The 24,807-nt window shown below is 37.8% G+C and overlaps 1 long non-coding RNA gene across 1 annotated transcript in view; it reads right to left on the reverse strand.

The window, feature by feature from the left end:
- Nucleotides 1–24,807, reverse strand: part of LOC110742206 — a 43,816-nt gene that overhangs the window by 15,726 nt on the left and 3,283 nt on the right. The window lies entirely within an intron of this gene.

Genomic DNA, 24,807 nt, shown 5'->3' on the forward strand with positions numbered 1-24,807 from the left:
AGGCCATAGCTCCCAAACTTGTTGAAACTGAAGCAAACTTTGTACATGGGTGGATACAGGAAGAACTTGTGTCCCTGCAAGGAGTGAAGTAACAGTTAAGACCAGTAAGTGGTCACTTTACAGAATTATCTTCTGTCCTAGAATCTTCTCGGCAGTCACAGATCCTGGGGAAAAGGTGACCTGAGTCAGGACTATTTGTCAGAGCAGTCAGGGCAACCTTTGGATTCAGGGAGACCACACTGATTGAGGACAAGTGACTTAACATCCCTAAGACTCAGTTCTGTAAAATGTGGATACTCTTATCTATTGCCGGAGATCTTGTAGGGAATGGGGATGATATTAAACAAGTGTTTGCCACAGCAAGTTAAGCTTATATTAGCAGCTCCTCTGGAACACTTTTTAAAATTCCAACATACTTTGTAGATAACTGTATTTGCACATATAAAACATATGCAACACACACACATACATGCATGTAGAAAATAAGAAAAATATTTTAAAAAATTAATTATTCTAATATTTGCCATTTTAAGCAAACTGCAACATATAATATTGCAATTAGAATTTAGACAACAGTTATATTTCCAGAATTTTGGCAAACTGTGGTGCTCAGATCAACTCTTCACATGTAAAGCAACTCAAAACGTTATCGTAAATAACATTGCAATCTAGACTTTTGAGGATATTTTGTCTTCGATCATTAATTGTTCCTATAAGAAACTAATAATTGATTTTTTGGTTTGTTCTAATTCAAAAGCCATCAGAAAGCCCTGGAGTCATTCTAATATTTCATGAAAAAAGATACTTAGTAGGCCTTTTCTAGACCAACTCAAAAAGGAGAAGATTAGCAAGTGGCACACTGCTGATATGCAATTTAAAGTGTTTCTGACATATATTTGGCAAATGAGTGCTTCAAGTGTTCTTATTCTACAAAGTTTCTTCCTGATGGTTTTAGCATACCATACCCACTGAATGCACAATGTCTTTCTCAAACTCTTGTTTATGATAGATTTTTCTAAAGAATATTGAAAAATATAATAGCTATGATTTATACAGTGTTACCTATATTTGAGGAACTGACTACCCAACAACCAAGGCAGTACAAACTGTTAAATCCACAAAACAACAGTGGCAATATATGCAATTAATTACTGATTTTGTATATTAGGAAAGTGAGACTCACAGAGAATAAGCAACTGACCCAAGGTCACAGAGTCAGTAGATAGAAAATACTAGAGCTGGAACTTGGGTAGTGGTGAGCTAGTAAAGGTTTAAAAACCATTGAGGGTTGAAGATGGCACCTGGAAGCACATGCTTTGTAGAGTTTGCTGATTTCTATGGTGTAAATGCTCCACTATAGACAATTTTAAGGAGTAAATGCACGCAATTACAAAAGCCAGTTCCAGAATGCTACTACAATAGGATGCTGTAGTCTGAATGTTAGTGTCCCTCTCCAATTCATATGTTGAAATCTCAACTGTTAATGTGATGGTATTAAGAAATGGAGCCTTTAAGAGGTGATTAGGTCACAACAGCAGAGCCCTCATGAATGGGATTAGTGCTGTTATAACAGAGGCCCCAGAAAGACTCTTCACTCCTTCCATCATATGAGGTGCCATCTATGAACCAGGAAATGGTTGCTCACCAGACACTGAATCTTCTAGCACCTTGATCATGGGCTTCCCGTCCTCCGGAATTATGAGAAATAAATTTCTACTGTTTGTAAGCTACCTGGTTTGTGGTATTTTATTTTAGCATCCCAAACAGACTAATACATATGGGAAGCCATTAACCACTGAGCATCAAAATTTCTTCACTGAAAAGTGAGAATGAGAATAACTTCACTGAAAAAATGCTCTTAAGGCTTACAGGAATAACACAATGTAAGAGTGCCTAATACTGTGCCTAGCTCATAGGTGCTCAAAGAATGTTTGTTTAGAGTCACAATACTAACAAAATAGTTGCTTTCAACAATAAAACAAGATCATTACTATTCTCCTTAACTAACTCTTGAATGGAATCTATTCTGTATGAGCAACAAGTACCATTTTTACCAAAATATTTCTGTGTGGATCATTCCCTAAAGATATGTCACACTTTAACTCATAGTTATCCAACCTTTCTAAGTCACAGCTCCTACTAAACAGGTATCATGAAAGCTACACTTCAAGTTTGGTAGGATAGAAGCAAAATCTGTTGGCACATTTAGCAGAGTCTAGTACATGGTGCAAGCACAATGTATGGTACTTACAGACAGGTATAATTCACACCCTGAAGCTTTCTTCAAAGCACTGGAGGATGGAGCTGATGCCCTTTTTCCTCCAAGGACATCAAACAAGAGACAGAGATATTATTTACTTACTAGTGGAATACAGTGTACTGACAGAGACTCCATAGACCAGTTGCCCTGAGGGTACACATGTAGTTCCAGGAATTTCATGGGTGCTTGAGATTTAAACAGAAAAAAAAAACTCATACGAGTATATTTTTGCCTCAGAATACACGATCAGTAAAATAGGTGCATTCTCTGTTCATTTGTAAAAGCTTCAAGTCCATCCTGTACAATCAGCCTATTCTAGAGAGATGCTTCATTAGCAGGCACCAAGGTAGAGTGGTTATGACCACAGGTTCTGTTTCAGGCCTTACTCTTTTATAATCTATTTGGAAGGAAAATATCTTTTGCCTTTTGTTTTATTCAGACTATGTATTTCAGGGCCATCTTTTCTAATAAATGGAGACTTGTGTTTAGAGTTCGAATTATAAGAATGTACTCTAGAAGAGGACACCAAATAGACGTTTAGTTTATGAGCTTCTCTTTAGCTTTAATCGTTTCCAATAACAACCTATGCCTCAGAAGGAATCATCCTTGGCATTTTTTTAATTTACTTACCTGTTTTGTGTAATTGCCAAGTTGCCTGTAAATAAATTCCAATTGTATGTGACACACTTTATGTATCTGCAGTGTAAGACCTAAAGTTAAGGCTCAGTATTATGTGCTGCCTTGACATCTGGTGAAATTGAGAGGGTTTCAAATGACCTAACCATGAATTTCCCTCCCTACTCTGCTCTTATCAATCAAGTCCGCAGCCAAATAATGCTTCTCATCAGGTGGACCAGGCACAGCTCCTGCTTATCCCTGAGTAGCAGGTTTTAATTCCCTGCCTGTCCATGGAATTGTTTAAACAAACCAATCAAATCCTCCCAGGGGAAACAGGGGGCACTCCACCTTCTTAATACCAAATGGCCTGCTGCCAACAGCTCCTGGTTGTCCAAATGCAACCACATTTGGCCCTGCTTGGCATGAGGTGTCTTCTTTCCCAGGTTGTGAATATGGGTGAAAATAAACTGTTATTTGTCAATGTTATTTGTTCCTTATTGAGTGTTATGTGCTTGGCCAACCCCATAACGCAAGGTTGGGAATACTGCCCTCACTGATGGAATAAATAGGATACGATCTTACTGCTGATTATTAAGATCCTGTGACGTAGGTATCTTTATTCCCATTTCAATAAGGAGAAAATTAAGGTTCTGAAAATAGTAGATAACTGCCCCCCAATCACACAGCTGAGAAGCTTCCAACCTGGGATTTGAACTCAATCTTTTTATACTTCAAAATCTGTGCTCATGTCTGCCAACATATCTCAACTACTGTTTAAACATTGAGAAAATTCTGTTTATCTTAAATATGCAATGTAATAAACTTATTATAAAAATGTCATTCTTTTTGAGACTGAGTCTTGCTGTCACCCAAGCTGGAGTGCAGTGGTGAGATCTTGGCTCACTGCAACTTCTGCCTCCCGGGTTCAAGCTATTCTCCTGCCTCAGCCTCCCAAGTAGCTGGGACTACGAGCACCTGCTATCACACCTGGCTAATTTTTGTATTTTTAGTAGAGACAGTGTTTCACCATGTTGGGCAGGCTGGTCTCAAACTCCTGACCTCAAGTGTTCCACCTGCCTCTGCCTCCCAAAGTGCTGGAATTACAGGTATGAGCCACTACGCCTGGCCAAAGACATCATTTAATTTTATTTATTTATTTGAGATGTAGTTTCACTCTTGTTGCCCAGGCTGGAGTGCAATGGCAAGATCTCGGCTCACAGCAACTTTTGCCTCCCGGGTTCAAGCGATTCTCCTGCCTCAGACTATCAAGTAGCTAGGATTACAGGTGCCTGCCACCATGCCCAGCTAATTTTTGTATTTTTAATAGAGATGGGGTTTCACCATGTTGGCCAGTCTGGTCTCGAAGTCCTGACCTCAGGTGGTCCACACACGAGAACTTCATGAAGCATACACAAGTATCAATAGCTGAATGGTCCAAGCAGAAGAAAGGATATCAGAGTTTGAAGACTACCTTACTGAAATAAGACATACAGACAAGACTAGAGAAAAAAAGAATGAAAAGGAATGAACAAAGCCTCCAAGAAATATGGGACTTCATAAAAAGACCAAACCTATGATTGATTGGAGTAACAGAAGGAGATGGAGAGAATGGAAGCAAGCTGGAAAACACACTTCAGGATACTATCCAGGAGAACTTCCCAAACCTAGCAAGATAGGCCAACATGCAAATTCAGGAAATACAGAAAACACCTTTAACATACTTCATGAGAAGATCAACCCCAAGACACATAATCATCAGATTCTCCAAGGTTGAAATGAAGGAAAAACTCTTAAGGGCAGCCAGAGAGAAAGGCTAGGTCATCTACAAAGGGAAGCCCATCAGACTAACAGCAAACCTCTCAGCAGTAACTCTAGAAGCCAGAAAAGATTGGGGGTCAATATTTAACATTCTTAAAAAAATTTCAACCCAGAATTTCATATCCAGCCAAACTAAGCTTCATAAGCAAAGTAGAAATAAAATCCTTTCCAGACAAGCAAATGCTGAGGGATTTCGTTACCACCAGGCTTTCCCTGAAAGAGCTCCTGAAAGAAGCACTAAATATGGAAAGGAAAAGCCCATACCAGCTACTGCAAAAATACACCAAAATATAAAGACCAATGACGCTATTAAGAAACTGCATCAACTAGTGTACAAAATAACCAAATAGCCACATGATTACAGAATCAAATTAACATATAACAATACTAACCATAAATGTAAATGGGCTAAATGCCCTAATTAAAAGACACAGACGGGCAAATTGCATAGAGTCAACACACATTAGTGTGCTGTATTCAGGAGACTCATTTCACTTAGAAAGACACATATATGCTCAAAATAAAGGGATGGAGGAAAATTTACCAACCAAATGGAAAGTAAAAAAAAAAAAAAAAAATCAAACAAAACAAAACAAAACAAAACAAAACGAAAACCCTGGGGTTTCAATCCTAGTTTCTGGCAGAACAGACTTTAAACCAGCATAGATCAAAAAAGACAAAGAACGGCATTACATAATGGTAAAAGGAACAATTCAACAAGAAAAGTTAACAATTCTAAGCATATATTCACCCGATACAGGAGCACCTAGATTCATAAAACAAGTTCTTAGAGACCAACAAAGAGACTTAGATTCCCACCGTATAATAGTGGGAGACTTTAACACCCCACTGTCATATTAGACAGATCTGTGAGACAGAAAATTAACAAGGATATTGAGGACTTGAACTCAGCTCTGGGTAAGTGGACCTGGTAGATGTCTACAAAACTCTCTACACCAGATCAACAGAATATACATTCTTCTCAGTGCCACATGGCACTTATTCTAAAATCGACATTCTAAAAACCACATGATTATCTCAATAGATGCAGAAAAGGCCTTTGATAAAATCCAACATTTCTTCATGTTTAAAACTCTCAATAAACTAAGTATTGATAGAACATGTCTCAAAATAATAAGAGCTATTTGGGACAAACTCACAGCCAATATCATATTGAATGGGCAAAAGCTGGAAGCATTCCCTCTGAAAACCCATACAAGACAAGGATGCCATCTCTCACCACTCCTATTCAATATTGTATTGGAAGTTCTGGCAAGGGCAATCAGGCAAGAGAAAGAAATAAAGAGTATTCAATTAGGAAAAGAGGAAGTCAAGTTGTCTCTGGTTGCAGACGACATGGTTTTACATGTATAAAACCCCATCATCTCAGCCTAAAAACTTTTTGAACTGCTAAGCAACTTCAGCAAAGTCTCAGGATACAAAATCAATGTACAAAAATCACAAGCATTCCTTTACCCCAGCAATAGGTGAGCAAAGAGCCAAATCCTGAATGAACTCCTGCTCACAACTGCTACAAAGAGAATAAAACACCTAGGAATACAGCTAACAAGGGATATGAAGGACCTCTTCAAGGAGAACTGCTCAAGGAAATAAGAGAGGACACAAACAAATGGAAAAACATTCCATCTTCATTGATAGGAAGAAACAATATCATGAAAATGGTCATATTACCCAAAGTAATTTATAGATTCAATGCTATTTCCATCAAGCTACCATTGAAATTCTTCACAGAATTAGAGAAAACTATTTTAAATTTCATATGGAATCAACAAGGCCCCATATAGCCAAGATGATCCTAAGCAAAAAGAACAAAGCTGGAGACATCACGCTGCCTGATGTCAAACTATACTACAAGGCTACAGTAATCAAAACAACATGGTACTGGCACCAAAACAGACATATAGACCAATGGAGCAGAACAGAGATCTCGGAAATAACACCACACATCTACAACCATCTGATCTTTGACAAACCTGACCAAAAAAAGCAATGGGGAAAGGATCTCCTATTCAGTAAATAGTGCTGGGAAAACTGGCTAGCCATATGCAGAAAACTGAATCTGGACCCCTTCCTTACACATTATACAAAAATTAACTCAAGATGGATTAAAGACTTAAATGTAAAACCCAAAACCATAAAAACCCTAGAAGAAAACCTAGGCAATACCATTCATGACATAGGCATGGGGAAAGACTTCATGACACAAATGACAAAAGCAATTGCAATGAAAGTCAAAATTGACAAATGGGATCTAATTCAACTAAAGAGCTTCTGCACAGCAAAAGAAAATATCACCAGAGTGAATAGGCAACCTGCAGAATGGGAAAAAAATTTTGCAGTCTACCAATCTAACAAAGCTCGAATATCGAGAATTTACAAGGAACTTAAACAAATTTACAAGAAAAAAAAAAAAAACCATCAAAAAGTGGGCAAAGGATATGAATAGACACTTCTCCAAAGAAGACATTTATGCAGCCAACAAACATGAAAAAAGCTCAACATCACTGATCGTCAGAGAAATGCAAATCAAAACCACAATGAGATACCATCTCATGCCAACATGACATTTAAGTCATCCCTGACTTAAAATGTCAGGAAACAATAGATGCTGGTGATGCTGTGGAGAAATGGGAATGTTTTTACATTGTTAGTGGCAATGTAAATTAGTTCAATCACTGAGGAAGACAGTATGGCAATTCCTCAAGGATTTAGAACCAGAAATACCAGTTGACCCAGCAATTTCATTACTGAGTATGTACTTAAAGGAATATAAATCATTCTACCATAAAGACACATGCATATGTATGTTTATGGAAGCACTATTTACAATAGTAAAGACATGGGACCAACCCAAATGCCCATCAATGATAGACCAGATAAAGAAAATGTGGTACATATACACCATGGAGTACTATGCAGCCATAAAAAGGAATGAGCTCACGTCCTTTGCAGGGACATGGATGAAGCTGTAAGCCATGATCCTCAGCAAAGTAACACGGGAGCAGAAAACCAACCACTGCATGTTCTAACTAATAGTGGGAGTTGAACATTGAGAATACACGGACACAGAGAGGGGACAACACATACCAGGGCCTGTTAGGAAGTGGAGGGCGAGGGGAGGGAACTTAGAGGATGTGTCAATAGGTGCAGCAAACCACCATGGCACACATATACCTATGTCACAAACCTGCACGTTCTGAACATGTATCCAGGTTTTTTAAAATAAATTTTAAAAATTAAAAAAAAAACCTAGAAAATAATTTTAAGAAAAGACAGCTGAAAACATAATTCTTCCTCCCTCTCACAAAGGTTGAAAACAAATTTCCTGTCAAAACATAACTAAAACATGGATATGGTTCAAGTTAAAAGCTATTCTAAATTAACCAGATAGTTGGCTGGAGAATATGGAGAAAAGTCCCAGAGTAAGGAGCTAGTGGAAAGTCTTAAAAGGAAATTAGATTATAAATTTTGCAGAGCCTATTAGTGAGAAAAGAAAAGGTAATAAATTCTAACTATTGGGATAATAATCCAAGTTGGGGGCTGGCTATGCAAGTCTTACACACTCTTAAAATAATCATGGGATTGAATCTTTGATCTGGGAATAGAGTTTATCACAATATTTGTTTACTATCCTTATAATCCCTATAGGGTCTGTAGTAACATCACACCTTTCATTCCTGATATTGGCATTTGGTGTCTTCTCTATTTTGTTATTGGTGAGTGTGGCCAGAGGTTTATCCATTTTATTTATCAAAGACCCAGCTTTTAGCCAGGCATGGTAGTGTCCCTGTATTCCCACCTACCTGGGTGGCTGAGGCAGGAGGATCACTTGAGCCCAAGAATTCAGTGCTATAGTGCTCTATGATCTCACCTGTGAATAGCCTTTGCATTCCAGCCTGGGCAACATAGCAGGAAAAAAAAAAAGAACTAGCTTTTGGTTGTATTGATTATCAATCAATTATAATAATTTCTGCTCTTTATTATTTCCTCCCTCCTGTCTTCTTTGGGTTAATTTTGTTTCTTTTTTTTTAATAGTTTCTAGGTATAATTTACTTACCATAACACTCACCAATTTTAAGTGTCCAATCAATGATTTTTAGTAAATTTACAAAGTTGTGCAAGTGTCATCAAAATCCAATTTTAGAACATTTCCAACCCTCCCCCCTCATTGCTGTCAATCTCCATTTCTACCTCCAGCCCCAGATAATCACTGAAATTTACAAATTTTCATTGATCAATTTGCCCTTTAAGGCCCATGCATACAAATTAAATAATACACTATGTAATCTTCTGTGTCTGGCTTCTTTCATTAACATAATGTTTATGAGGTTTGCCTATGTCATAGCATGTATTGGTCCTTTGTTTTATTGCTCAATAGCATTTTGTATGACTATGCTCTGTGTTGTTTATATATTTAGATTTATAGACTTTTGAGCTATTTTCAGGTTTTAGCTATTAAGAATAATGCTGCTACATACCTTCATGAACCGGTCTTTAGGAAACATATGTTTTGATTTATCTTGACTAAATTTCTGGGAGTACAGTTATATGGTAAATTTATGTTTAGCCATTTAAGAAACTGCTAAACTGTTTTTCCAAAGTGGCTCCAGCATTTTACATTCCCACTCACAATGCCTAAGGGTTCCAGTTTCTCCACATGCTTATAAACACTCCTTATTGCTTGTCACTTTGATTACAGTCATTCTAGTGGTGTGAAGTGGTTTAGATTTGCATTTCCCTAATAAATAAAGATGAGCTTCTTTTATATGCTTTTTGGATATAGTATTTGTACATCTTCACTGTTAAAATTTTATTACAGTCTTTTGATCATTTCTAATTGGTTTATTTGACCTTTTGCTGTTTAGTTATAAGAAATTTTATATGTTTGGGATACAAACTCTTATTCCATATAGTTTGCATGTATTTTCACTAGTATGGGACTTGTCTCTTCTTTTTTCTTCATGGTCTTTTGATGTTTGGAAGTATGGGGTAGATGAAGCACAACGTATCGTTTTTCTCTTTTGTAGATTGCGTTTTTAGTGTTGTATGCAAGATATCTTTACCTTAGGTCGTGAAGATTTGATTCTGCGTTTTCTTCTAAAAGCATTATAGTTTTAGCTATTACATTTAGAGATACAATCTGTCTGTGAGTTAATTTTTTGTATAGTGTGAGGTGAATATCTAAAGTGGTCTTTTTCCAAGTGCATGTTCTACTGTCCAGTACTATTTGTTGAGAAGGCTACTCTTTACCCCAGTGAATTGCTTTGGCTTCTTTGTTTAAAAAAAATTAATCATAAATATAAGGGGTTATTTCTGAACTTTCAAATATATTCCATTGAACTGTATGTCTGTCTTTATGCCAGTTAATGCAGTGTTTTGATTACTATAGATGTATACAAGTTTTAAAACTGAGTAGCAGACATCCTCCAACAATTTTTTCTTTTTAACGATTGATTTGTCAATTCTAGATCTTTTGCTTTCCATATTTCTAATTGGATAGCTACTTTCAACAAAAAGTCCTGCTGGAATTTTGATGGGGATCGTGTTGAATCTGTAGATCAATTTGGGGAAAATTGCCTAACAGCATCATATCTTGGAATCCATGAATATAGAAAGTCTTTCTAATAATTTATATCTTCTTTAATTCCTCTCAGCAATGTTTTACTATGTTCAATGTGCAAGTCTTGCACTTCTTTTGGTAAATTTAGTCCTAAATGTTTTTCTCTTATGCTGTTGTGAATGGCCTTCTTTTCCAAAAACTCATTTTTGTTATATATAGAAATACAACTGATCTTTTAACCTACAACTTCGCTAAATGTAGCTATTAGTTCTAATATTTCTGTGTGTGTGTCTTAGCATTTTCTTCATCAAGATTATGTTGTCCAAAAGCGAAAATTGACAAATGGGATCTAATTAAACTAAAGAGCTTCTGCACAGCAAAAGAAACTACCATCAGAGTGAACAGGCAACCTACACAATGGGAGAAAATTTTTGCAATCTACTCATCTGACAAAGGGCTAATATCCAGAACCTACAAAGAACTCAAACAAATTTACAAGAAAAAAACAAACAACCCCGTCAAAAAGTGGGCAAAGGATATGAACAGACACTTCTCAAAAGAAGACATGCATAGAGCCAACAGATACATGAAAAAATGCTCGTCATCACTGGCCATCAGAGAAATGCAAATCAAAACCACAATGAGATACCATCTCACACCAGTTAGAATGGCAATCATTAAAAAGTCAGGAAACTACAGGTGCTGGAGAGGATGTGGAGAAATAGGAACACTTTTACACTGTTGGTGGGATTGTAAACTAGTTCAACCATTGTGGAAAACAGTATGGCGATTCCTCAAGGATCTAGAACTAGAAATACTATATGACCCAGCCATCCCATTACTGGGTATATACCCAAAGGATTATAAATCATGCTGCTATAAAGACACATGCACACATATGTTTATTGCAGCACTATTCACAATAGCAAAGTCTTGGAATCAACCCAAATGTCCATCAGTGACAGACTGGATTAAGAAAATGTGGCACATATCCACCATGGAATACTATGCAGCCATAAAAAAGGATGAGTTTGTGTCCTTTGTAGGGACATGGATGCAGCTGGACACCATCATTCTCAGCAAACTATCGCAAGAACAGAAAACCAAATGCCGCATGTTCTCATTCATAGGTGGGAATTGATCAATGAGATCACTTGGACTCAGGAAGGGGAACATCACACACCGGGGCCTATTATGGGGAGGGGGGAGTGGGGAGGGATGGCTGTGGGAGTTATTCCTAATGTAAATGATGAGTTGATGGGTGCTGACGAGTTGATGGGTGCAGCACACCAACATGGCACAAGTAAACATATGTAACAAACCTGCACATTGTGCACATGTACCCGAGAACTTAAAGTATAATTAAAAAATAAAAGATTATGTTGTCAACAAATAAAGTCAGTTTAACATCTTCCTTTGTAATCCAGATACCCTTTATTTACTTTTCCTGCCTTCGTTCACTGGATAGCACCTCCAATACAATGTGGAATAGAATTGGTGAGAGCAGCTATTCTTGTCTTGTACCTGATCATTGAGGGAAACCATTCAGATTTTTACCATTAATTATGATGTTAACAGTAGGTTTTTCACAGATGCTCTTTATCAGGTTGAAAAACACCCCTTTTGTTACTATTTTATTCAGAGTGTTTCTTATGAATGAATGTTGGATTTTTGTCAAATGCTTTTTATGTATCTATCAAGATATTCATGTAGATTTTGTTCTTTATTGATATAATGTATTATATTAATTAATATTTTAATGATAAACCAACCTTACATCCCTGGTACAAATCTCAGTTGTTCATGGCACGTAATCCTTTTTAGATATTGCTTGATTTCACTTACTAATGGTTTTTTGATTTACTTTTAAATCTATATTCATAAGAAGTATTTGTCTGTTGTTTTCTTGTAATGTATTTCTCTGGTTTTGGTGTCAGGGTAATGTTGACCTCATAGAATCAGTTGAGAAGTGTTTCCTCTTCTATTCTCCGAAAGATTATGTAAAAAAATCTTTACTTATTTAAATGTTTGGTAGAATTAAGCAGTGAAACTACCTGGTCCTGTGCTTTTCTTTGTGGAAAGGTATTTTAATTACTACTTTCTTTGATTTCTTCACTTGTTTTTTCTGATTTTCTATTTCTATTTCTCTCTCTCTCTCTCTCTCTCGATGGCATCTCCCTCTGTCACCCAGGGTGGAGTGCAGTGCAGTTGTGCAATCTCAGCTCACTGCACCCTCCGCCTCCAGGGTTCAAGTGATTCTTCTGCCTCAGCCTCCTGAGTAGCTGGGACTACAGGCACGCACCACCTCGCTCAGTTATTTTTTGTACTTTTAGTAGAGACAGGGTTTCACCACGTTGACCAGACTGGTCTTGAACTCCTGACCTTGTGATCTGCCCACCTTGGCCTCCCAAACTGTTGAGATTACAGGCGTGAGCCACCGTGCCCGGCCTATTTTCTACTTCTTTCTAAGTCACTTTCAGCAATTTGTGTCTTCCTAGGAATGTGTCCATTTCACACATTTTAAATTTGTTGCCATAAAGATTATCATAGTAGCCTCTGTAATCCTTTAATTTCTCTAAGGTCAATATTGATGTCCCCACTTCCATTTCTGATTCTGGTCATTTGCATCTCTTCCCTTTATTTCATGGTCAATCCAGCTAAAAGATTGTTAATTTTAAAAAATATTTTCAGAGAAGAAACATAGAGTTTCACTGATTTTTTGTTATGGCTTTTTTCTTCTAATTCATTTTTTTCCAGTTTAATCTTTGTTATTTCCTTTTTTCACTTGCTTTGCATTAAATTTACTCTTGCTTTTTCTAGTTTACTTAGTTGAAAGCTTCGATTACTGATTTCAAAACTTTTTCCTTTTCTAATATGAGCATTTATTGCCTTCATCGTTCCTCTAATCCTTACTTTAACTGCACCCCAAAGTTTTATTTTAATGGTAACACCTTGCAAAACTATAATAAAATTTCAAAATAACAATATTGATATTGACATTGACACAATCCATGCATGTTATTCATATTTCCCCAGCTTGTTTATACTTATTTGTTTGTGTATGTTTGTGCATTGGCTTCTTTTTGTTTGTTTGTTTGTTTTCTCTGTCACCCAGGCTGGAGTGTAGTGGCGCCATCTCGGCTCACTGCAACCTCCAGCTCCCAGGTTCAAGTGATTCTCCTGCCTCAGCCTCCTGGGTAGCTGGGATTACAGGCGCTAGTCACCACGCCTGGCTAATTTTTGTATTAAAAATTAATACAAATTTTTAATAGTAGAGACGGGGTTTTACCACGTTGGCCAGGCTAGTCTCGAACTCCTGACCTCAAGTGATTCGCCTGCCTCCTAAAGTGCTGAGATTACAGGTGTGAGCCACCGCACCTGGCCTGTGCATTTGGTTCTATACATTTTTATGACGTGTGTAGATTCATAAGTTCATGTATTTACTATCAGAGTCAAGATACAGAACAGATCCCAGCAGTGCCCTTTCATAACCACACCAACCTCCTCCCCATCCCTGCCTCAGCCCTAAGCTCTAGCAACTACAAATCTGTCCTCCACATCTATAATCTTTCATTTCATGAATGTTATATAAATTGAAAACTACACTATGTGATCTTTTGGGATTAACTTTTTACATTCAGCATAATTCCCAAGTAATTGTGTCTATCAGTAGTATACTCATTTTTATTGTTACATTTTATTTCATGGTTTGGCTAACTTAGTTTGTTAAACCATTCACACACTGAAGTATGACTGGGTTATTTTCAGTTTAGAGCTATTATGAATAAAATTTCTATGAACAATCATGTAGAGGCTTTTATGTGAACATTCTTCCATTTCTCTGGCATATGCCTAATAGTGAAATTGCTGGATTATTTAGTAATTGGCTGTTTAGTTTTATAAGAAGCTGAGTTTTCCAGAATGGTTGTATGATTTAACAACCCTACCAGTCATCTATCTTTCCGTGTTTCTCTGCATCTTTGCCAATATCTGGGGTTATTTTTCATTTTAGCCATTCTCATAGGTATAAAATATTATTACATTGTGGTTTTAACTTGTATTTCCCTGATGAGTAACCATGTTTAACATATTTTCATCGCTTGTTTGCCATTCTGTATATCCTCTTCAGTGAAATATCTGTTCATGTTTTTAACATTTTCAAATTTGACTGTATACTCTTATACTGCTGGGTTTTGAGAGTTCTTTATATTTTCTGAATTTTAGTCATTTGTCAGATTTGTTGTTTGCATATATTTTCTCCTATGTTTTAATGTTCTTTATATGTCTGATAATTTTTCTTGTTCCAGAATTTGCTTTGTCTGATATTATTGTAGCCACTCCAGCTTTCTTTTGATTAGATTTTGCATAGTGTATGTTCTTTATCCTCTATTTTTAACCTATCCACACTATGCTATTTAAAGAGGATTTCTGGTAAATAGAGAACAGTTGAGTTTTCTTTTCTTTACCTAAACTAACATATATTTTTAATTGGTGTATTTTGACCACTTACATTTATTACAGTTACTGATATGTTGGATTTGGCTCCACTGCTTTATTGTGTGCTTCTTGCTGCTGTTTTCCCCCCATTTATTTGTTTTTCTGTTCATCTTTTTCTTTCTTATTTTAGATTATTTGAATATTTTAATATGTTATTCTATTTATCTCTTTGCTTTGTAATTGTCTCTCTGTATTACATTTTAAGTGGTTATTCTAGAGGTTTTATATATATATATATACACATACACACACACACACACACATATATACTTTACTTTTCAGAATCTACTTCAGTTAATGCTATACCATTTCAAGTAAAATCATCCCTTTTATGGTATAGTTGTCATATGCATTATATCTACAGACTTTAATAATCCCATCAGTCAATGTTACAAGTTTTTCTTTCTACAGTCAAACATATGTTTAAACTTAAGAGAAAAAAATAGTCTATTTATCCAGACATTTACCGTTTCTTTTTATTTTTCTTCATGCTGATGTTCAGTTTCCCTCTCTTACCATGTTCCTTCAGTCTAAAAATCTTCCTTTAACATTTACTTTAGCCTAGACTTTTCAGCAACAAACTCTATTAGTATTCCTTTCATCTGAGAATGTTACTGCTTCGTTGTCATTACTTAAGCATATATATATATATATATATATACACACATTTTTTTTTTTTTTTTTTTTTTGCTGCACATAGAATTCCAGATTGACAGTTATTTTCTTTTTCATTTTTTTCTTCAACTTTTATTTTGAGTTCCGGGGTACATGTGCAGGATGTGCAAGTTTGTTACATAGGTAAACATGTGCCATGATGGTTTGCTGCACCTATCAAGCCATCACCTAGGTATTAAGTCCAGCATCCATTAGCTATTCTTCCTGATGCTGTCCCTCCCCACAACCCCCGACAGGCCCCAGCGTGTGTTGTTCTCCTCCATGTGTCCATATGTTCTCATCATTCAGCTGTCACTTATAAGTGAGAACATGCGGTGTTTGGTTTTCTGTTCCTATGTTAGTTTGCTGAGGATAACAGCTTCCGGCTGCATCTATGTCCCTGCAAAGGACATGATACAGTTCATTTTTATGCCTACATGGTATTCCATGGTGTCTATGTACCACATTTTCTTTATCCAGTCTATCATTGATGGGCATTTGGGTTGATTCCATGTTTTGCTATTGTGAATAGTGCTGCAATGAACATACATGTACATGAATCGTTATAATAGAATGATTTATATACCTTTGGGTATATACCAAAGGGATTGCTAGTCAAATGAACTTCTGCTTCTAGATCTCTGAGGAATTACCACACTGTCTTCTACAATGGTTGAACTAATTTACACTCCCAATAACAGTGTAAACGCATTCCTTTTTCTCGCCAGCATCTGTTGTTTGTTGACTTTTTAATAATCACCATTCTGACCAACGTAAGATGGTATCTCATTGTGATTTTGATTTGAATTTCTCTAGTGATCAGTGATGTTGAGCTTTTTTTCATATGTTTGTTGGCTGCATGAATGTCTTGTTTTGAGAAGCGTCTTTTCATGTCTTTTGCCCACTTTTTAGTGGGATTCTTTGGTTTTTCTTTTTGTAAATTTAAGTTCCCTGTAGACTCTGAATATTAGACCTGTGTCAGAAGAATAGCTTGCAAAAATTTTCTCCTTTTCTGTAGGTTGTCTGTTCACGCTGTTGATAGATTCTTTTGCTGTGCAGAAACTCTAGTTAAATTAGATCCCATTTGTCAATTTTTACTTTTGTTGCAATTACTTTGGGCATTTTCATCAAGAAATCTTTGCCTTTGCCTATGTCCTCAATGACGTTGTCTAGGTTTTCTTCTAGGGTTTTTATAGTTTTGGGTTTCACATTTAAGTCTTCTATCCATCTTGATTTTTGTATAAGGTGTAAGGAAGGGGTTCAGTTTCAACTTTCTGCATATGGCTAGACAGTTCTCTCAGGACCATTTATTAAACAGAGAATCCTTTCCCCACTGCTTGTTTTTCAGATTGACAGTTATTTTCTTTCAGTACTTTAAAGATGCTGCTCCACCACCTTCTGGCCTCCATGGTTTCTAAAGTGTAGCACACAGCTATTTGAATCATTTTCCCCTTGTATGCATTGTCAAGGTTTTTCAAGGTTTTTCTCTATTTTTGGTTTTTAGAAGTTTGATTATGATTTTTCTGGGCATAATTTGCTTTGAGTTTACAATTTTTGAGATTAGCTGAGCCTCTTGAATCTGTAATTTTGTCTTTCCCCTAATTTAAGAAGTTTCAGCAATTATTTCTTCAAATATATTTTCTACACCAATATCTTTTTTCTCTCCTTTTAGGAGTGCAATGAATACGACAATTTCTGAGTTGCTGCTTATTTTATATCAATCTTTTTACTCTGTGTTCATGTGATTGCATAATTTCTATTTATCTAATTTTAAGTCACTGGCCCTGTATTTATCATTGCCCGTTCTTCCATTGAGCTCATCCAGTGAATTTTAAAATTTCACATACTGTGTGTTTCATTTATAAAATTTCTATTTGACTCTTTAAAAAATTATATTTCTCGGCCGGGCACGGTGGCTCAAGTCGGTAATCCCAGCACTTTGGGAGGCTGAGACGGGCGGATCACGAGGTCAGGAGATCGAGACCATCCTGGCTAACACGGTGAAACCCCGTCTCTACTAAAAAATACAAAAAACTAGCCAGGTGAGGTGGCGGGCGTCTGTAGTCCCAGCTACTTGGGAGGCTGAGGCAGGAGAATGGCGTGAACCCGGGAGGCGGAGCTTGCAGTGAGCTGAGATCTGGCCACTGCACTCCAGCCTGGGCGACAGAGCGAGACTCCGTCTCCAAAAAAAAAAAAAAAAAAAAAATTATATTTCTCTGCTCAGTATTTCTATCTTTCATTTCAGCAGCATTTATCCTTACTATACCTTCGCCCCATGGAACATGGCCATAATGATTTTACAGTTTTTTAAAAATATTTGACAATTCCCAGATGACAAATCTGAGTCATCCTGGGGTTTGTATATGTTGCCTTTTTTTTACATTGTTTTTTCAAATTTTCCTGATTCTTGATATTTAGTATAAGTTTAGGTTATATTCTTGGGATTTTACATATTATCTTGTTAGAATCTGGGTCCTATTAATATCCTCTGGAGAATGCTGAATTTTTTTTGGTTGGACTTAGCTAGACCAACCTGGTTAGATTCAGACTAAATGTTCTGTCTCACTTTCTTTGAATTATTATTCCATTTTCAGTTCAGTTTGCAAAGAAATTGCTATTCTGCTTTGACTGTCCCATAGACACACCTCTCAGTATTTAGTTTGAGACTTCAGTGGCACTTTATGTAATAGAAACTTCAAAATACTTTACTACGCTGCTTTGGGTAAATTCTGTGAATGCACAACTTAACAGAAAGCCTGAAATTTATACATATTCCTTCACAGCATTAGGAAATTCCCCTCTCAAGCTCTTTCCTCTTTAAGATTCTCCCTCTCTGGCCAGGTGCGGTGGCTCACACCTGTAATCTCAGTACGTTGGGAGGCTGAGGCGGGTGGATCATGAGGTCAGGAGTTCGAGACCAGACTGACTAACATGGTGAAACCTTGTCTCGACTAAAAATACAAAAATTAGCTGGATGTGGTGGCACACGCCTGTAATCCCAGCTTCTCAGGAAGCTGAGAGGAGAATCGCTTGAACCCAGGAGGCGGGGGTTGCAGTGAGCCGAGATTGCACTACTCCACTCCAGCCTGGGTGACAGAACAAGACTCTGTCTCAAAAGAAAAAAAAAAATTCCCTCTCCATATTCTCTGGTTTCCAGGAGCCCCTTTTACCAATCCTCTGTCCAGAAAGATAAGAATTCTTTTGGATTTTTAATCACTCACGACACTAGAGGTGAACTCGGCGGTTCTAAGTTCTCTCTAGCTGTGAATGGCACAGGACTTTCAGGTAAAACATCCACCTCCTCTTTCCCAGGTAACAGCTGTTTCTGGGGAGCTCTCTTTCTGAGGGATGTACCCCATTCGATGAGCAGGACACATGGAACAGCTGTTTCCCAAGTGTTTCACCTCTGTCAGGTACTCAACTCTCTCTTATAGTGTCTCTCATTTATTGATCAGGCTGCAAACTCCATCTTTATCAATGGAAATTTGAAACGATAAAACCCAATGTTGTTGGTTTCAGAGATCTTCTTAGCTTTAATGAAGAATACATTGCAGAGATGCTATGCCCTGTGAGGTGCTTGTATTTTTCAGCAAAAGTTGTACTGGAGGTAGATGATTATCTCAGGAATAAATATATCTATTAATGTATCTCAGCAACCCTAACACAATTAAATTATTGTTATTACTCAAACCTGAATCTTTATATACATACAGTGAAATGGAAAATGGTCCATTGCACTCAAATTAACTACATGACAAAAAAATGGTGCTTAGCAGCATAATGAAATATTTCCCACTTTTAAATAATTTAAAAAAATACATATTTAACTTTCCCAATATTAAAAGCTAATTTGAAAAATAATCTCCTTATACAAGTCTATAGCAGATGGCTCCTCCTCCTTCCTGTGATTCTTTTGGGGGCAACATGACTTCTTTCCCGATATCTAAGTCCTTGAGCTAGAATTTTAAAACAATTTTAAGCATTGTGACATCTCCCCACCCTCCATTCTTCACAATAGCTTCTTTGAGAATAATGCTGATGACCACTACTTTTTGATACATTGCATTTAAAATCTTTATCTCTTTCTCTTTTACTGGAACAAAGTCATGAAAGCTTGCTTTCTAAACAAAATAATCTCTTGTATCCAAAGGGAAAAATGCAAACCAAAATCAGTAGTTAGGCATAAAATGTACTTTTAAAGAACAATGTTGACTGGGGGTGGTGGCTCATGCCTGTAATCCCAGCACTTTGGGAGGCTGAGGTGGGCGAATCACCTGAGGTCAGTTCAAGACCATCCTGGCCAACATGGGGAAACCCTGTCCCTACTAAAACTACAAAAATTGGCAGGGAGTGGTGGTGGGCACCTGTAATCCCAGCTACTCGGGAGGCTGAGACAGGAGAATCACTTGAACTCAGGAGGCAGAGGCTGCAGTGAGCCGAGATGGTGCCACTGCACTCCAGCCTGGGCGACAGAGCAAGACTCTGTCTCAAAAAAAAAAAAAAGAAAAAGAAAAAAAAAAGAACAATGTTGTCCTGTTTCCCAGTACCTACTCCACTTCACTGAAGTTGGAATCCAAGGTTCACTACTTTTCTAAGTATTATACTGGAGTGTGGAAATGTTATTGAAATAATTAGCTACCAGACAGATCCAGGCCAGAAATCCAGAAATAATTTTTTTAAATTTAACCATGTGCATTAATTTGAGGCAGACTAGATGGACACACATAAGTATGCACACACACATACACATGGTACAGTAAGAGGGTCTCATAAAACTTCAAGGTACAGTAAGAGGGTCTCATAAAAATTCAACGCCGGAAATAGTTGTTTCCAATCTAGAAGGCACGTGCCAAGCAAACAGGGATGTCTGAAACCTTTGAACACTGATTTTAAACCAACTGACTGTGAATTGACTTACACAGAAACATTGATACAAACACTTATTGAACACTTAAGATGTGCCAGCACTATTTGAAGTATTTGTTATGCACTGACTTAATTCTGACAGCAATCTTTTTTTTTTTTTTTTTTCTGAGACGGAGTCTCACTCTCGCCCGGGCAAGAGTGCAATGGTGTGATTTCGGCTCACTGTAACCTGTGCCTCCCGGGCTCACTGCAACCTCTGCCTCCCGGGTTCAAGCAATTCTTCTGCCTAAGGCTCCAAGTAGCTGGGATTACAGGCGCATGTACCACCACGCCCGGCTAATTTTTGTATTTTTAGTAGAGACGGGGTTTCGCCATGTTGGCCAGGCTGGTCTCTAACCCCTGACCTCAAGTGATCCGCCCCCCTCGGCCTCCCAAAGTACTGGTATTAAGACGTGAGTCACAGTGCCTAGCCTCTCACAGCAACCTTATGGTAAAAGAAAGACTTCAGCTGAATTCAATTTAAAGGAGTTTAATTGAGCAATGAATGATTCGCGAATCAGGCAGTCCCCAGAATCACAGCAGATTCAGAGAGACTCCAGTGCAGCCACATGGTGGAAGAAGATTTATAGCAAAAAAAAAAAAAAAAAAAAAAGGGAAGTGTCATACAGAAATTGGAAGTGAAGTACCAAAACAACTGGATTGGTTACAGCTCCGCGTTTGCTTAATTGAACACAATTTGAACACTTAGCAGTCTATGAGTGGTTGAAGTATGCCTGTTGGGATTGGCCATGACTCAGCTATTGTTACAGGGCATAATCATAAATTAGGTTTTCAATCTTGTCTACCTATTAAGTTAGGTTACAGTTTGTCCACAAGGACTCAAATATAGAAGTACGGAGTCCTTCTCAGGCCATATTTAGTTCGCTTCAACACTTATAATGCAGGTACTATTATTTTCTCAATATCACACTTGAGGAAACCAAGGGACCTCAGTCAACTTAAACAGCTACTAAATGGTGGTGCTGAGATTTGAATCCAGGCATAGGTCTGGCCCTAGTACCCATTATTTTAACCCAGTACAGTACACTATTGCCTCTCCATTTGTGGAAAAAAAAAAAAAAAAAAGACAGAAAGTCATATTTTATACGGAAATACAGATAGGATTTTAAAAACATGCCCCAGAAAACCCTACACAACACTTTCTGCTATTAAACCGTTCTCTTTCCTTCCCCTTCTCTCTCCTTCCCTTTTCCCTCTCCAGTCCATCAAATCTTTGCTATGGAATATCACGCACTCCTAAATCCAGCTGCTCCTTTGACATTCTTTGGCCACAACATTAAAATAAATGGCCACCCTAGGAGAGATGGGGTTAAAACCACAGAGAAGAGTCTTCTTGACATGCTAGAGTGGCTGCGGTTGCAGGAGGCTTTCTGGAAAATGGAGGTGATTTTCCAGAGAGTGGAGGTTCGTTTTTCTGGAAACAAAATGTCACGGTTGTCAGGTTACTAATAAAGGGACTATTAGGAAAATTGGGTCCCAAATTTATTCTTAAGGCAAGTAGGGGTGCAGGACGTGAAAGGAAGGTGGGTTTCCCTGTATGCTGGGTGTAATGGCCTAATTATTTCTACTACATGCAAAATAAATCACTGCTTCTTGGAATCCTCAAAACACCCGGGCCCTGGGCACTGAACAGTGTGTGCACGGAAAAGGGCTGTCCCCCTTAGAGTGATGATTGGTAATGATAGGTTATTCATGAAAAAAAAAAAAAAAAGTACAGGAGGTTACAGGGCAGAGGATGGCAAAGGGACAGGTTGGAGAATCTGTTTTAAAAAAAAAAATTATCTGGTTGGTGGTCAAGGACTGGAGGTGGAGAAGAGTGGAGGGGTTGAAGAGGATTGACTTCTCTGTGAAAAGGGTTTTATAGGTTATTTCTAGTATAGCACACTCCTGTGGGAATAAATCTTCATTTAAATTTTTGTGAAATTCTAAAAATAGTTTCTAACATTCACTTGGTAAAGAATTCAGTAACTTCCCAAGTGAATAAGTATATTGATCAATAGATTCCCAATCCATTTTTACCTAAATGGTAGCACACTGTACAAACTATTCTGTACCTTGCTCTTCTGAATTAGCACTGTAACCACAGACAACCAGAAAAAAACCTAAGTATTTATCAAAGTGTGCAATGGTTAAAAGAATTATTCTATATCCATGAAATTGAGTATCATGGAGATATTAGAAATGGTGATGCAACCATATATTGACATTAAAATTATATTCATCTTCTAAGGTCAAATGAGAAAAGCAGCTTTTGAAATAGAGATGTGTGTGTGTACATGCAAATGCATAGTTAGAAGTTTAGAAAGATATATAAACACATAAAAATTGTTGACTGAACATCTCTGAATGATGGTATTACAAATGATACATTTCCCTATTTTATGTGTGTGTTGTAATGTTTGGGATTTGCTACCATTTGATTAATTCCACATTTAATTTTTTTTTTTTTTTTTTTTTTTTTTTTTTTCTGGATCTCGCCCTTTCACCCCCGGGGGGGTGCAGTGGCGTGATCTAGGCTCACTGCGACCTCGGCCTCCCGGGTTCACACCATTCTCCTGCCTCAGCCTCCCGAGTAGCTGGGACTACAGGCACCTGCCACCACGCCTGGCTATTTTTTTGTATTTTTAGTAGAGACGGGGTTTCACCATGTTAGCTGGGATGGTCTCAATCTCCTGACCTCGTGATCCGCCCGTCTCAGCCTCCCAAAGTGCTGGGATTACAGGCGTAAGCCACCGCATGCGACCACATATTTAATTTTTAAATTATGTAATACTTTCACAGAATATTTTAAAATCAGCAAATAACAAAAGGTATAGATTAAAAAGTCCCCATCCTGCCCCAGGATCTTACATCCCTAGCTCCCTAGTTCCCATTCCTAGATTAGGAAATTCAACATTCAAATGAATAAAACAAGTTTCTCATGATACAGTGTGTATATGGAGAGGCAGGGATGCTGTATTAGCAAATAAGCTCAATATATTATTGTCAGAGCTAGGAGAGAAATCTGTTCTTCATGTGAATCAAGCTTTCTCTGACTTGTTCAGGGCCTCAGATATACTGTTCCCACTAACTGGAAAACTTGCCCTCCCCTTTCCACTTGGCTGTCTTTTTAATGTCCCTTCAAGTCTCAGCTGATAAATCTCTTCCTCCAAGAGGCCACCGTAAACTAGCAGGGATTTCCATCCTGTGCTATCTCAAAGCACTCTGTATTTCTTGTATCTCAGAGAGCACATATACCCTTTGCTGTAGCTTCTTTTTTCTTTTCTGTCTCTTAGCAAACATCACAAACCCAGCATGAAGCTTGTTCATTTTTGCATCTTAGAATCTAACATGATGCCCAGCCAGCAGGTTTGGGAAAATCTATCTCATTTGGGTCACAAAGACCAATACGAAAACTTTGTTCCCATCATTTCCTCATCATCCAACATAGGTTAGAGCTGTTTGAAAGGCACAAATAAAGGAGTTGACTTTTTAGTGGATGGAAAATGGTAAAAGTCTATTACTAATATCTGAAGTGGACTAAGATGTTACTCAGGGTTAAAAAATGTATTTAGAAATAGAATTTGAGGGCAGGAGACTTCTGGAAATGGTTTCCTTACTCTTAAAAAGAGACATACAGGGTCGGGAGCGGTGGCTCACACCTGTAATACCAGCACTTTGGGAGGCTGAGGCGGGCAGATCACGAGGTCAGGAGTTCGAGACCTGCCTGGCCAAGATAGTGAAGCCCCATCTCTACTAAAAATACAAAAATTAGCTGGGCACAGTGGCAGGCGCTTGTAATCCCAGCTACTCGGGAGGCTAAGGCAAGAGAATTGCTTGAACCCGGGAGGTGGAGCTTGCAGTGAGCCGAGATCGTGCCACTGCCCTCTAGCCTAGGCAACAGAGCAAGACTCCGTCTCAAAAAAAAAAAAAAGACAGGAGAAAACAACCTTTTTCTTTTCTATTCTTTTTCTAATTAAGAAAATACATTGATTTTTCTATTACTCAGGGTTTAATCAAATAAACAAAACCAGCAGGAGATACACATATATACACACATACACATTCAAGGGACTGGCTTACATAATTGTGGGGGCTGGCTATGTAAGTCCAAAGTCCATAGAATAGCCAGTCAGGAAGTAAAGATCATGAGTAGGCTAGAGCCTCCTCAGGTATGGGATGAAGGTGGTTTCTACAGGTACAAGTGTCTCTTTTCCCAAAGAAGGCCTAAGCCCCCCCCCCTTTTTTTTTAAAGTTACACTGTAAAGAATTTTTTTTTTATATACTTTAAGTTCTAGGGTGCATGTGCATAACGTGCAGGTTTGTTACATATGTATACTTGTGCCATGTTGGTGTGCCGCACCCATCAACTCGTCAGCACCCATCAACTCGTCATTTACATCAGGTATAACTCCCAATGCAATCCCTCCCCCCTCCCCCCTCCCCGTGATAGGCCCCGGTGTGTGATGTTCCC

The sequence above is a fragment of the Papio anubis genome, chromosome X (genome assembly GCF_008728515.1).
Source record: "Papio anubis isolate 15944 chromosome X, Panubis1.0, whole genome shotgun sequence".
In the NCBI taxonomy this organism is placed as follows: Eukaryota; Metazoa; Chordata; class Mammalia; order Primates; family Cercopithecidae; genus Papio; species Papio anubis.